Source organism: Delphinapterus leucas, chromosome 1 (genome assembly GCF_059928025.1).
Source record: "Delphinapterus leucas isolate spDelLeu-1000000601 "Yukka" chromosome 1, BTC_Dleu_Yukka2, whole genome shotgun sequence".
Classification (NCBI taxonomy): domain Eukaryota; kingdom Metazoa; phylum Chordata; class Mammalia; order Artiodactyla; family Monodontidae; genus Delphinapterus; species Delphinapterus leucas.
The window spans coordinates 82,892,228-82,905,890 of record NC_143129.1 but is presented as its reverse complement, the minus strand read 5'-3'; positions in this window follow the sequence as shown (position 1 = coordinate 82,905,890).

Here is a 13,663-nt window from a genome sequence, read left to right as displayed (position 1 = left end):
TAATGTGTTTAAGAATACGTTTTCTGTATTTTATCCAACACTTATTTGTTTTCAGAAGGAAGGTTAATTTAAATATTCTAGCCACTATTACCAGAAATGTATCATCAACTTTTAAAATATACTAAATGCCTCAAAAAATAAGGTCATGTTTTACTGCTATGGCTCTTAAATCTAAGTTGCTAACACCACAAGATGGAGTACAAATCACAGTTCAACCATTGTAAAAACTGTCAGACCACTACAAATACAGATTTTATTACAGAAAATTACTACAGAATTTTCTTTCCCCTCTTTTTCTTAACTCATTCCAGCTATCAGTCTATTCTGGGCCATGCAATCAAAGGCTTCAGTCTCAAAATCTAACTTTTTTTCCCTATGGATCCCCCAGATGGCAATCCTATACATGTTCAGCCTTTACTTTGGATAAGAAAATCAAGTCACATCATTTAAAATTAAACTGTTTATTTTTATTATGTAATTAAAAGAGTGTAGTACACAGATGCACATGTATATGTTGGCTAGAAATTGAGATAAGTTTTCACAAGTGAGAATGAAGAATGCCACCATAGAACCATCGGCCTCAACCTCACTTGTCTGAATAAGATGGCATAGCCTAGTTTCATCACAACTGAGAGCACACTATTTGGCATTTTCCAGTGTCCTTGAAGGTTTTAGTTACCTACCAGAGGACAGGTCATGTAGAAATAAAAAATGGTGCCAGGTTCCAAGTGCCTTCAAGTGACAGAAATAAAGATTTAAATAAACAGAAGCTGAGTCGGCCAAGGAAAGTGGCTCTGCTGTCAAAGGACTCTAGAGTACAAAAGTAGAGGGTTTACTTAGGATTTCAAGGAAGCGATAGAGAAATCTTCACTAGTTTTTATCCTTGAGATCCTTTTGGTGGTTGTGACCCTACAAGTGGGATAATCCTAGGATTGTTTCCAACCCTAAGGATATCTTAGGACCCAAGAAACCTAATTTCTGGCAATTCTGACTATCATAAAGCCTATTCAATAAGTCATTATCTAATGTTGTATCTGGAAATTGTTATTACTATTGTTTCCTATTTGAATGATCATCGCATTTCCTGCTTCAAAATGATATCTAGAAATAATGGCTTAGGACCACATTCTCAATTTTTAGGTGAAAAGTAGTCTCTGGAGACATCAGACACAATAAAATACTCCCTTAAATGACAGTGCAGTATATGGATTGGGGATCAGGAAAGCAAGAGTGTTCTCTTAGGAGATAGAGAAATTGATAGAGCAATTGAAATTATGCCATCCACCCCTTATGTGCTATGTAGGAGGGAAATTCTTGCCTTACCTAACCAGTAGATGGAGCTACCAAGATGAAAAATCAATTTTGATCTGGTTTAGTTCTTTTCTGACCCATATGCTCTTGAAAATTTGAAAACATTTCACTCTTTTTTGTGTGTGTTTCAACATAGATAGTTTCTTTTGATTTATCTTTAAGTTCATTTTTTTTTTTGGAAGATGTTGGGGGTAGGAGTTTATTAATTAATTAATTTATTTTTGCTGTGTTGGGTCTTCATTTCTGTGCGAGGACTTTCTCTAGTTGTAGCAAGCGGGGGCCACTCTTCATCGTGGTGCGTGGGCCTCTCACTATCGCAGTCTTTTTGCGAAGCACAGGCTCGAGACACGCAGGCTCAGCGGCCATGGCTCACAGGCCTAGTTGCTCCGCGTCATGTGGGATCCTCCCAGACCAGGGCTCGAACCCGTGTTCCCTACATTAGCAGGCAGATTCTCAACCACTGTGCCACCAGGGAAGCCCTTTAAGTTCATTTTTAAGTCAAAATCTTTCAAATATTGGCAATTTCATATGGCTCAATATAATAGCTTAACCTAATGGGCAAAATTCAGATTTGCTTATACACAGCTGAATAATATTTTTTTTAAAAAAAGACTTTGCCAATTTACTTACATTGACAGTGTGTAAAAGTATCCATTTTCTTTCATTCTTTCCAACCTGATATTATCAATAATTTTTACAAACCTGAAGAGGAGGTTGTGGGAACTCGGGGGGCAGTCTTGTGGGACTGAGCCCTTACCACGTGGGGTCTGTGCTTTGAGTAATTAGTATCAGAATTGCTTAATGTGGGGGGAAAACTCATACATTTGGTGTCAGGAGTGTTGTGAGCAGAGGAAATAATTTTTTTCTTTTAATATGTGTGAAGGAAAAACCACCCTTAAACTCACTTATCTTGGGGAAGTGGGGGGGGGTGCCACAAATCTGACACTGGAAATGGCCTTTCCCCATGTGAGTCTTCTGAACTGAACCAACTGCCATCTATCTGAGCTAGGATAACAATATTCCTAACCAAAACAGGGAGAATAGTGATATGATCCCAGGAAGTCCTTGTACCCCTAGACGTCTAATCTTATCTATTTCATTTGGTCTTATAGTTCATAGTTCTTGAAACTGTAGAGACAGAACTGAAGACTGGGCCATGTTTGGGGCAGTGATGTCTCTAAGATCAAAAGAACCAAGACTTGGATCTAGAAGTGAGCAGTGGAAAGGGAAAGTATATGGTTGTAACTTAAGAACCATCTCAATCCTCCCTGAGTTAGTAGTTGTCATCCTCTTACTTATGCTGCTCCTAAGAGATTCCATTCAAGGCTTTGTGGCTCAGCAGTGGGCACAAACATAGCTCTTCTCCTTCCAGAATAGTGTTCAACAGAAAACCTTGACATAAACCATGCATTGTATCTATATTATGCCATCTTCCTGGAGTCAGGTGAGAAGGCCAGAGGATCCAATCTGAAATGCTGTGACTTAAACAGGGTCTTTATTGAGTTCTAATGTAATATCTTAAATTATAGTTGTAAAAAGAAAAGTCTCCCTATGTCCCTTTTGACTACAATAAGGCTGTGCTTACCCTCTGAAAAGTCAGAAGAAGATTAATACAACATTTACTCTTATCAAACCAAATGAGTCCACTCACCCGCACGCAGTAACGCCAATCTACTGACACTGGGTTGTGGTGAAGGAAGGTGCACCATTTATTGTAAGGCACCAGACAAAGAGTCTGGGACAGCTAATGCTCAAAAAACCTTAACTCCCCTATGGGTTTCAGGGAGACATTTTTAAAGGCAACGGGAGGGAGGGGAGTCTCAGGGTATGTGATCAGCTCTTGCACAATTCTCTGATTGGTTGATGGTGAGGTAACAGGGTGGTGTCACAGGGGTTAACATTATCAATCCTCAGGCTCCGGTAGCTCTGGGGGCTACAGTGCTCATGGTCATCAAGTAGTTAACTTCTTCCATTTGGTAGGGGTTTTAGCATCTGTAAAACAACTCAGGAAATGTGCATCAGATACTGTTATCTATATACTTCAGATAAGAACTAAAGATTCTGTGACTGCCATATGGCCAATTTACTGTTTAAATTCTTATCAGTTCTCCTGGCCCAACTGCTATTTTTGCCACTACATGTTCACATCCTTTCAGTCCTTAACTCTTGAGCCAGGCTTTTGTGACTCAGGGGCGGCCTGGGAGACTACAGCTTTTCTACAAAAAGGAGGCAGGCAGAGGACAAGGTGGTGAAGGGTCTGTCCCAGGAGAATTCTATAGGGTCCTGCTCTGTTACGTGCTAAAGAATTTGGAGTTCATTTCTGAAGGTGACAAGGAGCCACTGAAGAATGTTAAAGGGGGAGTGAGTGACTCTCCCACTTACCAGCTGCGTGGCTCTGGAAAAGCCATCTCACCACTGTGAACCTGAGTCTCCTAATGGGTAAAATAGGGATAGATGCCTATCGTCTGGGGTGATGGCAAAGAATGAACTGGCTCATGACCATGAGGCATCCAGCTCAGCCCTGGTATGCAGCAGCTTCTGGGCAGCAGATCAGATTCTGTGTGATCCCTCCCTGCAGAGAAGAAGCTTTAAGGAGGCCAAGCAGGGCTGTTCTGTGGCCCAAGGTCCCTGGTATGGGATTTGTGGGTGAACACCTTTGAGCAGACTTCCTTCTAGGGCACTGGGAGGACTCCATCGAGGCTGTGCTTGCTGTGCTAACTTACCTCTTGGAGCAGCAGAAGCTGAAACCTTTTTTTTTTTTTTTTTTAACACAAGAGAACTCTTAGCTTGGGGTTGGAAACCATCTGCTTTCTTCTATTGGTGAGCTGCAAATTCTAATGATTATAATCTATTAAATACTTACAGAGCACCTATTAATACCTGGAATCTTCTGGCTACTGGAGATATGTCAGGGACCAAGACAGACAAATTTCTGCCCTCATGGGCCTTTCATTCTAGTGGGAAAGGCAAATAAAATACAAGTAAAATGAAACTAACATAAAATTTTTGGTAAGTTGTAATGAGTGCCTTGATGGGAAAAACAAGGATCTGAGTGAGAGAAGAATCGAAGTAGAAAGTCAGGGAAGACTACACTGAAGAGGGGACATTGGAACTCAGACCTAGAGGAAGAAGAGGAACTAGGGTTGCAAATAAGGGAGGGACCAGGAGGAAGCTTTCTGTGTGGAGGGAAAAGCACATGCAGAGGCTGGGAGGTGGGGAGGGGCTTGGTCTGGGATGGGAATTGAAAACCACCAGTGTGCCTGCAGCAAGGGGAGCACGGGGGAGGGGGACTGGACATTCGGAGAGACAGTTTGGCTTCATATCAGAGGGGTTAAGAATGTAGGCTTGGGGAGTGAATCATATTTTCTCTGCTGCTCATTATCTATGTGATCTTGGACATGTCACCAACCTTTCCAAACCTCAGTTCTCATCTGGAAAATGGACTCAAAAGGAATACCTGCCTCCTAGGAATATTGTGGCTATAAATGAGTAAATACTTAGCAGTGTGCCTGGCACATAGTAAGTGCCCCACTCCTGTTAACTATAATTATTAGTAATAAGTGGAGGGTGGGTTGGAGCCAGACAGACTTGTGTTGAAACCTGGCTCTGCTGCATGATTGCTTTGTGCCATAGAAAGTAAGCCTCCATGCCTTCTGTCTCCTCATCCATAAAATGGACTTCATATTCCTGGGGGGGGGTAGGTTATTATGGGGATTATATGAAGTGATTTATGTGCAGCCATCCTGAAGGTCTTACATGTTTTTTTTTTAACACAATGCTCTTTTCAGAATAGCTGAGAACATTTATTGAACATTTAACATCCCATTATGTATTTTTAAGAATGTTTTTGTTTTTGAATATATGGTCAAATCCAAAATGTACAAAAAACATATACAGTTAAAAATCTCCTTCCATCTTGGACTCCTAGCCCTCTGTCTTAGTCTGTTTGGGCTGCTATAAAATAATACCACAGGCTGGGTCACTTGGACACAACAGAAATTTATTTCTCACAGATCTGGAGGCTGGGAAGTCCAAGATCAAGGTGCCTACAGATTTGGTGTCTGGTAAGAGCTCAATTCCTGATCTATAGATGACTATCTTCTTTTTGTGTCCTCACATGCAGAGGGTGAGGGTGCTGTCTGGGGTCTCTTCTATAAGGGCACTAATACCACTCATGAGAGCTCCACCTTCATGACTCAACACTCACCAACGGCCCCACCTCCTAATACCATCACTTTGGGAACTAGATTCCAACATATGAATTTGGGAGGAAACACAAATATTCAGTCTATAGTACCTTCTAATGTCCTTTCCAAAAGATAATTACTATTGGTTGTTTTCTGTCATCTCAGAGACTTTTATGCTTTTATAGGCAAATAAAGGGAGACATCCTTCCCTCTCTCTCCCTTTGTACACAAATGTTAGCATAATATACACACCATTGCACCTTGCCTTTTTCAAATAACTTATCAGGAGTAGTATTTGCTCCAGAGCTCCTCAGCAGGTCGATCAAGGCTGTCAGGCCTTCATTGCAGTCTGATTTCTTCCTCTGCCCAATCCTTTGTCCTCATTCTTCCTTTCACAAGGGTTCATCCCTAATAATCATCTTGTACCCTAAACTCTGTCTCAGCCTCTGCTTCCAGAAAGTCCAACCTGAGCATTTTGTATGCCACTGCAACAATTTATAAAGTCTTTGGAGTCTTATAAGACTGTTCAGATAACACTTCTAGGGACACATTTATTTTAACAGAGAACAAAACAAGTTGTTAACATTAGAAAATATGCACCACGGCTCCACTGTGCACAGGAGAATAAGCTTGATATTCCTGTGAATGTTTTTGGTTTAAAACCTTATCAAATCAGATTTTTTGAGCTGGTTTATGATGCAAAATGTTCTCTCTCCTTCTGTCTGTAAGGGAGAGGGAACATCTTCAATTGTTTCTAATTGTACTTTTATGAATTATGAAGGCTTGCATTTTAAGGTCAGGGTTTGCAATTTCACTAGTTAACACTAGAAGCAAAATGCAAACCTGATAATTTTATTTGTAGAATCAAGAAATGGGTCAATAAGATTTTATTCAACACTGGTGAAACAAGCACCATACAGCATTTTATTCTACAGTCACCACCACTCCCTATTGTCACACATATGGATTGCTTTACTCACCAGCATAGGTGTCCCCCAAGAGTGTATGAACCCACAGGGATATATAAAGATGTTCTAACAGGTACATTGGCAATGATAGTTTAAGGGAATCAACCCCCAAACATCAACTTCCATAAGCACTCTTTCATTACATTGTGCAGCCTAAGAACATGCCTGTTGTAAATGCTTGAAGCTGGTTCACCTTTTCCACCTCCTCTTTCCCACTCACCCTTCTCCCAGTTTACAAAAGAAAGGCATATCTCTCACCCATCCCAAATCATGATACACTACCCTGGGGATAAAAAAAAAATCTCTGAGTGTACCAAAGAGACAAAGGAACTATAAACCAGAGGTAAGTTTTTGTGTCTTTCTCTATTTTATACTTATGGGTGTTAGGGGCAAAGTCACGTATTAGAAATGGATATGTTAGCCCATGTTGAGATGTTCTGAGTCCTAGTATACTGTAGAGAGGTAGGGCAAAGTTCATGACAATTTTTATTTGAAGACCTTGCCTCTTGCTCTGTTATTTAAAAAAAAAAAAAAAAGATGCTTGGCTCTGAGGTGAAAGTCTTCTGAGAGCAAGGCAAAGAAATTGTAAGTAAGAAATACTGATAACAACCGCACCTTATCTAGGATAACAAACATGCACAGCTCTATACCTGGTCTATTCATCTATGAATTAGGCTGTATAAGAATAGGCTAGGGTATGTTAAGGCTCAAACAACTCCAAAATCTCAGCACCTTACACCAACAAAGTTTTGTTGTTTATATTACACTAGGGTCAACTGAGAGGGAGGAAGAAGGCCAGTTGTTGTGCCAGAGTGAAAAAGAGTTCTGGAGCATCTCAAACCAGAAATTAAATGCTCCAGCCCAGAAGTGACACGCAACACTCCCACTTCCAACTCACTGGTCAGAAGTGGTTACATAGCTCCACCCAAACACAAAGAGGATGTAAAATCCTAAAGTAAGCTAAGGCAAGAAGCTGGAAATATTGTGAGAACAGCATAAATGCCATCACAAAGAGTGATATGCAAAAAGCATGCTGGGAAATATCACCTAACTTCAAAGAGCAGTCTTCCTGCATTATCACCATCCTCAGTAAAGAGGTTGATCTCATTCATCCGTGACTCAGTCTTTTTCTCAGCTGAACAGTCCGCATGATTTCAAAAAAACCTGAAAAGCCCTTTTACTTCTAACAGATCAACATTATATCTTCAAGTAAAAGGAATGTATTGAAGGTAAATTGGTGTTTTCCATTTTCTGTAACAATTTAGAAGGGATTGTTTCATTAACTTTTGCCAAAAAAAAAAAGGGGGGTACTAGATAGCGTAAATCCATATTTATATTTTTACTTAGTGGCAAATCTGCTTGTTATCACTCATCAGTCATTTCTCTTCCTAACTGGGACGTGTTAGTAGATTCTATTGTAAATCAGCTACTTACCAACGGTCATTAATACACTTTTTTAGCTCCACACTTACTGGCTAGAACCGGGCTCCCGGATGGACAGACCACGGCGGTAGCTCTCGGATCCGTCGCGGCGGCGGCATTGTGCGTATCTCACGGAAGGCTGCTGGCGCCACCCTGTGGTCTCCTGTGCACATTGCGACCTTAGCTCTCCACAGAAGCTGCAACCGCCAGTGCGCACGGGCCCAGCGGCGCGGAGGCTGGCCGGGTGCACGCTTTCTGCAACCTCCCCCCAAAGCCCCGTGAGAAATACTTGCTTCCTCAGAGCCGGCAGGGGCAAGAAATTAGCTCTGGTCAGGTCGGCGGCAGAGGCGGCGGGCGGGTAGAGGAGAGAAAGGGGTTGTGAGTGTCAGATTTGCCCCGGTACCCAAAAAAGCACCCAACTCAGGGGCTGCTCCTTCATATCCGACGTAACTGTTTGCTTGGGGCCGGCAGGTGTGAGAACCCGACTCCCGAATGAGCTGGGTGGGCACTTGCAGCGGAACCGCGCAGCTGAAAAACCCCTTGGTAGGTCAGGGGGGATGGAGGGAGGGCTCGATCCTGCTCACGGACCTGGCGGCCGCGCCACCCCACGGGCGCCTGTTGCGGTTGCAGCCTCGGCTGCCGCCTAGCGCAGGTGCTGCCGGGAGGCGCGGGGCGCGCGGGAGTTTGCGGCTGGCGTTGGCCTCCGCGGAGGCCTGGTTAAGGGGGCCACCTGAAGGGGAGGGTCGCTGGCTGTCTGGGCGAGACCTCAAGAATAAAGGCGGCTGGAGGCGGTGGTAGCAGCAGGGAGGGAGCAGGTGGAGAGTACGAGACGGCTGTCCAGTCAAGCCCTGATGAATTCCTTGCTGGTTCCACCACCATCAAGAGCCAGGAAGGGACCCCGGGCCGGCGGAACCGCAGGCCTGTGGGCAGGGAGCCCCCAGGCTCTTCACGGGCTGCTCTGAAATGCATTTGGGAACCATGGAACTTCTCCCTCAAGGGTCCAAGCCCTGTCCTATCCCGGAAGACAAGTTTCCAGGACTGAGAACAAGGGCCCAGAGGGGATTGATGCAGCTGGCTGGGAGAGAGGAGGAAGGTGGGGTTTTCCTTCCTTCGCCCTCAGACTCAGCAGGGACAACACCCAGGGCCTGTTGGACCTATCGAGGCTTCATCTTAGACGTTTAGAGCTTCATCTGAGAAGCTCCTGGGCCCATCCTGTAATCCCCAGGTCTGTTCCAGACCTAAGCACAACTCTCCAGAGTAGACAGTTACGGAGCTGAACAGGCAACTGGGTGTGAGGAGAGTGGTCGTTTCTCACCTTCCAGGCTCTGTAGGATGAGCCCTAAACTCATTTGGGGACCACAGGAGCTTCTACAAGAGTCCAGGCCCATTTCAGAACACTCAGAAGTTTCCTAGCCTGAGAAGGAATCACCAAAGTGGATCGACTGGTTTTGGGTAAAACAGGAAGAGTTGGTTCCATTCTGGGTCTTTCCTGGCTCCCAAACTCAGCCGGGAGAAAAACCAGTGCCTTCTGGATTTAGAAATTTTCCCCCAAGAAGCCAAAGATAGCCAGACCTATCCTGTAATTCCAAGTCTAAGAATTAGACACTGGAGGCATAGCTGGCTGGAAGGTGTCTGGCAGTCCTCACTGCCACCAGAGTTAGTTGGAGACAGACCCTCAGGGGTAGTAAGGGGACAACAGTGGAAGCAAGAAAAAGTTAGGAATTCAGGGGAGAGATAACCGTAGCTTGGACTAGCAGTAGGGGTGTTAAGTGGTGGTATTTGGAATGTACTTTGTAGGAAGTGTAAAAAAAAAAGCTTGCTGATTGATTACATGTAGGGAATATGGGGAAGAGAGGAATCAGGTACAAATCCTAGATTTGGGGCCTGAGCAATAAACTAACTCCATAGACTGAGCTGGGAAACAGCAGGAGCAAATTGGTGGAGCAGGGGAGACAGGAGTAGCAAGAAGCAAAATTTTGTATTGAACATCTTAAGATTCCTATTTGACATTTAACTGTTGGGAAAGCAATGGATACATGTGTGGAGCTCAAGGAAGGATCCTGAACTAGAGATAAACTTTTGAGAATCATCATATATATGTGGTATTCAGAGCCATGGGACTAGAGAGACAATCTAAGTGGAAAGTACAAATAAAAAATAGAAAAAGTTCTCACAGCGATAATAGTATAAAAAATGAAAGACCCTACCTAAGAGAGCTGTATATTAAGGTTAGCAATGGAAAGCAGGTTGTCAAAAAGAAAATGCTAGTAAGCTGAAAATCTGGAGCCCCTTAAGGTCTTTTAGGTATAGACTTCTTTGTTAATGCACACTGGCAGTAAAATTGGAGCCAATAAAATTGTTTGCTGCCCTTTATTCCTCATATCTTTGTTTGTTTCTAAATATGGGGTCAAAACCCCAAAAGGGTAAGAAGTTCATCTTCCTGCCTTCCCCTTTCAGCTTCTTGTCACACTAAGCACGTATTATTCCTTAACCCTTTGGCTTAGGATACGAAAGAATAAATTGTGGAGAAGGAGCATGTGTGGAAGGGAAAGATGCCAAAACACGGTATGTGAGTTAAATGGAGATAGAAAATCTCTAAGAAAGGCTAGAAATAATTGGTTTACACATCCTGGAGAAATAAATTCCCCAAATATGGTGTTCTCTGAAAAGATAATTTAATTTTGAGGAAGCAATGGCATGATCTCCAGTGAAACAGCAATCATCTGGAGTCTGGCTGTAACTTTGAGGACAACTTCTGCACGGGCAGGAAAAAAGCCTTGAAGAAAAGAAATAGGTATGTACAATGGGACTGTAAGTATCATATTTATTTTAGAAAATAATATTTTCTAACTTTAAAGAAATAATTTCTTGAAATTTCACAGGCTTTGGGCACAATAAACTAGAATTCAAATCTCAACCTTACACTTAATAACTCCTTGTATCGCAGTTTCTTATCCCAATTACCTCTCTTTCTACTTTGAAATCTATATTCTGGCTCATAATATCTAACTTTTATGGATTATTTTTATGTACCAAATACTCTTTCATTTGCCTTGCAGGGGTTATTTCTCTTAATCTTAATAATATTTGTTGCTCTCATTGCCCCATAATATTAGTAGGTGGCTTTTAATATTTTTCCATTATCATGATCAATTTATATAATAAGTATTGTCTCTTCCCCCAGTGTCTGGTAAAACTGTCTGGGCCTGGTGCTGTTTTTAAGGGTAGATCTTTGCCTATCTTTTCAGTTCCTCCTATAGCTAATTTTTTATTCAGGTATTCTACTCTTCTTAAGGCAACTTTGATCATTTGTATTGAAAAATGAGTTGTCTACATTTGTAAATATCTGTATCAAAATATACATACCATTTTAATACTTCAATATCTAATTTTGCTGATGTTATTTGTGTACTTTTTCTTTCAATATTAAATTTTCCGAAGGATTAACTTTTAAATTTTCTTTCAAAGAACCAGATTTTGGTTTTATTGATTAATTCTGTTTTGGGGAGAGTGGGGAAGTATGATCTACTCCAATGATTTCTATCCTAATTTATTCCTTCTACTTTCTTCAGGTTTTATTGTTCCTTTATTAGCTTTTAAATATAAAGCTTAATTCATTATTTTTAATAGTTCTTATTTTCTCATAAATGCATTTAAAGCTATGAAGAGGTCCTCTGACCTCTTCATATAGGTTTTAATATATAGTGCTCACTTTGTTTATTTCTAAATACTATATAATTTTTATTTCGATATCTTCTTTAACCATGTGCTTTTCCCTAACAGTATAGATCAAGGAGAGTATTTTTAGTTATTTCATTACATTATGATTAGTAAATATATCTTGTATGGTTTCAGCTTATTCAACACTTGTTGAGTTTTCATTTGTCATCTCATACATGGTCAGTTTTGAATCAGTATTGCATGTGAATTTCAGTATAATGTACTTTTTCCATTTTGGATACAAGATGGTGTAGGTATAATCTTATACTTATGATTACTTTTGTTAACTATGTTCTTCAAATCCTCTATATCTTCAAACAAGTTTTAGTCGACTTGGTCTTTTAATTCTTGAGAAAGATGTGTCTGTGTTAACATAATCACCACTATGATTGTTGACTTATTAAAAATCTTTGTTGTATGCACACGCGTGTGAGTCTATGCATGTGTGTGTACCTGTGTTAGGTGCAAACAATTTTTTTTACATTGTATAATTTAAAAGCTTTATTTCCCCTCCCACAATTAGCCAATGGGTTTCATATTAGTTCAACTGGAATTTTTCTTCCTACAATCGCCTTTCAAGTGCAAATAATTCTTGATCACTGCTTAATGGATTTCTGCTTTTCTGAATATGAAATATCCCTCTTCTAGTGCTTTATAGTCATCTTTTATACATATACATTTTGTATATACATATATATTTAAACTTACACTTTTCTAACAACTTCTAGAACAATATCTATATCCTCCTCCTAAATATAACAAATATTAGTTAGCTTATTTTATTTCTCTTCATTCTCGCCATGTCAATATCATCTGGAATTTGAAGTCCAGATTTTCTTTTCAATTTTTTAGGATCTACACCAAAAGACGTATATATTTGAAGTCACTAACAGTTTTGAGCTCTTGTTTCTTCAAAATAGTAGAAAAAATGTGGAGCAGAAACCATACATGTAAAAAAAACTCTGTAATCACAGTTACCTAAACAAAAATCTTAAAATCCAAACTTGAATCAGTAATCAAAACAGAGGGAGATTTCAATACAGACATGATGGATACAATAAATTAATGCTTCTTGTATGACCCAGGATATCACGAACAATGTCACCTGTATCTCTAACCTCACAGTACTTTGTATCTATCATTTATAGCACATTTCTTTTTAAATTTATATTACAGGTAACTTGGTATATGTATTATATTTCTTTGTTATTTGAACCTTTTCTGCTTCATTTATTTCATCTCTCTCCTATCACCTGATTTCTAATTTCTCAATAAATTTATTTAATTATGAAATTAGGTGGATGAATAAATACCAAGTATTCTAAGCCGTAAAGAAATTTTTCTAGAATCTAAACTTATTTAGACTTAGCAATATATTTTACTGGGCACATGGCCCCCTTCTGGTATCGCACATCTTCCCCTTAGAATTTTTTCTGATTCTTGCAGGAATACAACTCCAGAAGTTCTTTCAGGGAGGGCCTGAAAAGTCACCCACACTTAGATGATAGTTTGGCTGGATATAGAAATTTAGTTTCAAAATTATTTTCCCTAGATTTAAAAAAATACCGATTGTCTTCTTATATCCAGTGTTGTCCAAATGAAAAGTCTGACATAATTTGATTTCCATTTCTTTGTAAGAATTTTCTCTGGGTGTTTCTAGAATTGTCTCCTTAACTCTTGTGTTTTGAAATTTTATTGCCATGTCTCTAGGTAAAGATACTTTTAATTCATATCTATATGCTCTGCATTTAATGGGACCTTGCAGTCTGAAGATATATATTCTGTGAAAGTCTCCTTTTCTTTATTTCCTCAGGACCACAATGTATGACACTTGGGTTGTGCACTGCACAACTGCAGGGGATACCATTCACAAAGATTATAATTTAAATGGTGCTCCTGAAGCTGTGCAGTGTACAATCAGCAAACCTTATTTGGTAGACCTGTATTTTATCTTTTACATTATTTCTATTCTCTCCTTCTAAACTCCTATTGGGTGAATTTTGGAACATCTGAATCTATCATCCATGTCATTTAACTTTTTTTCATATTTTCTAT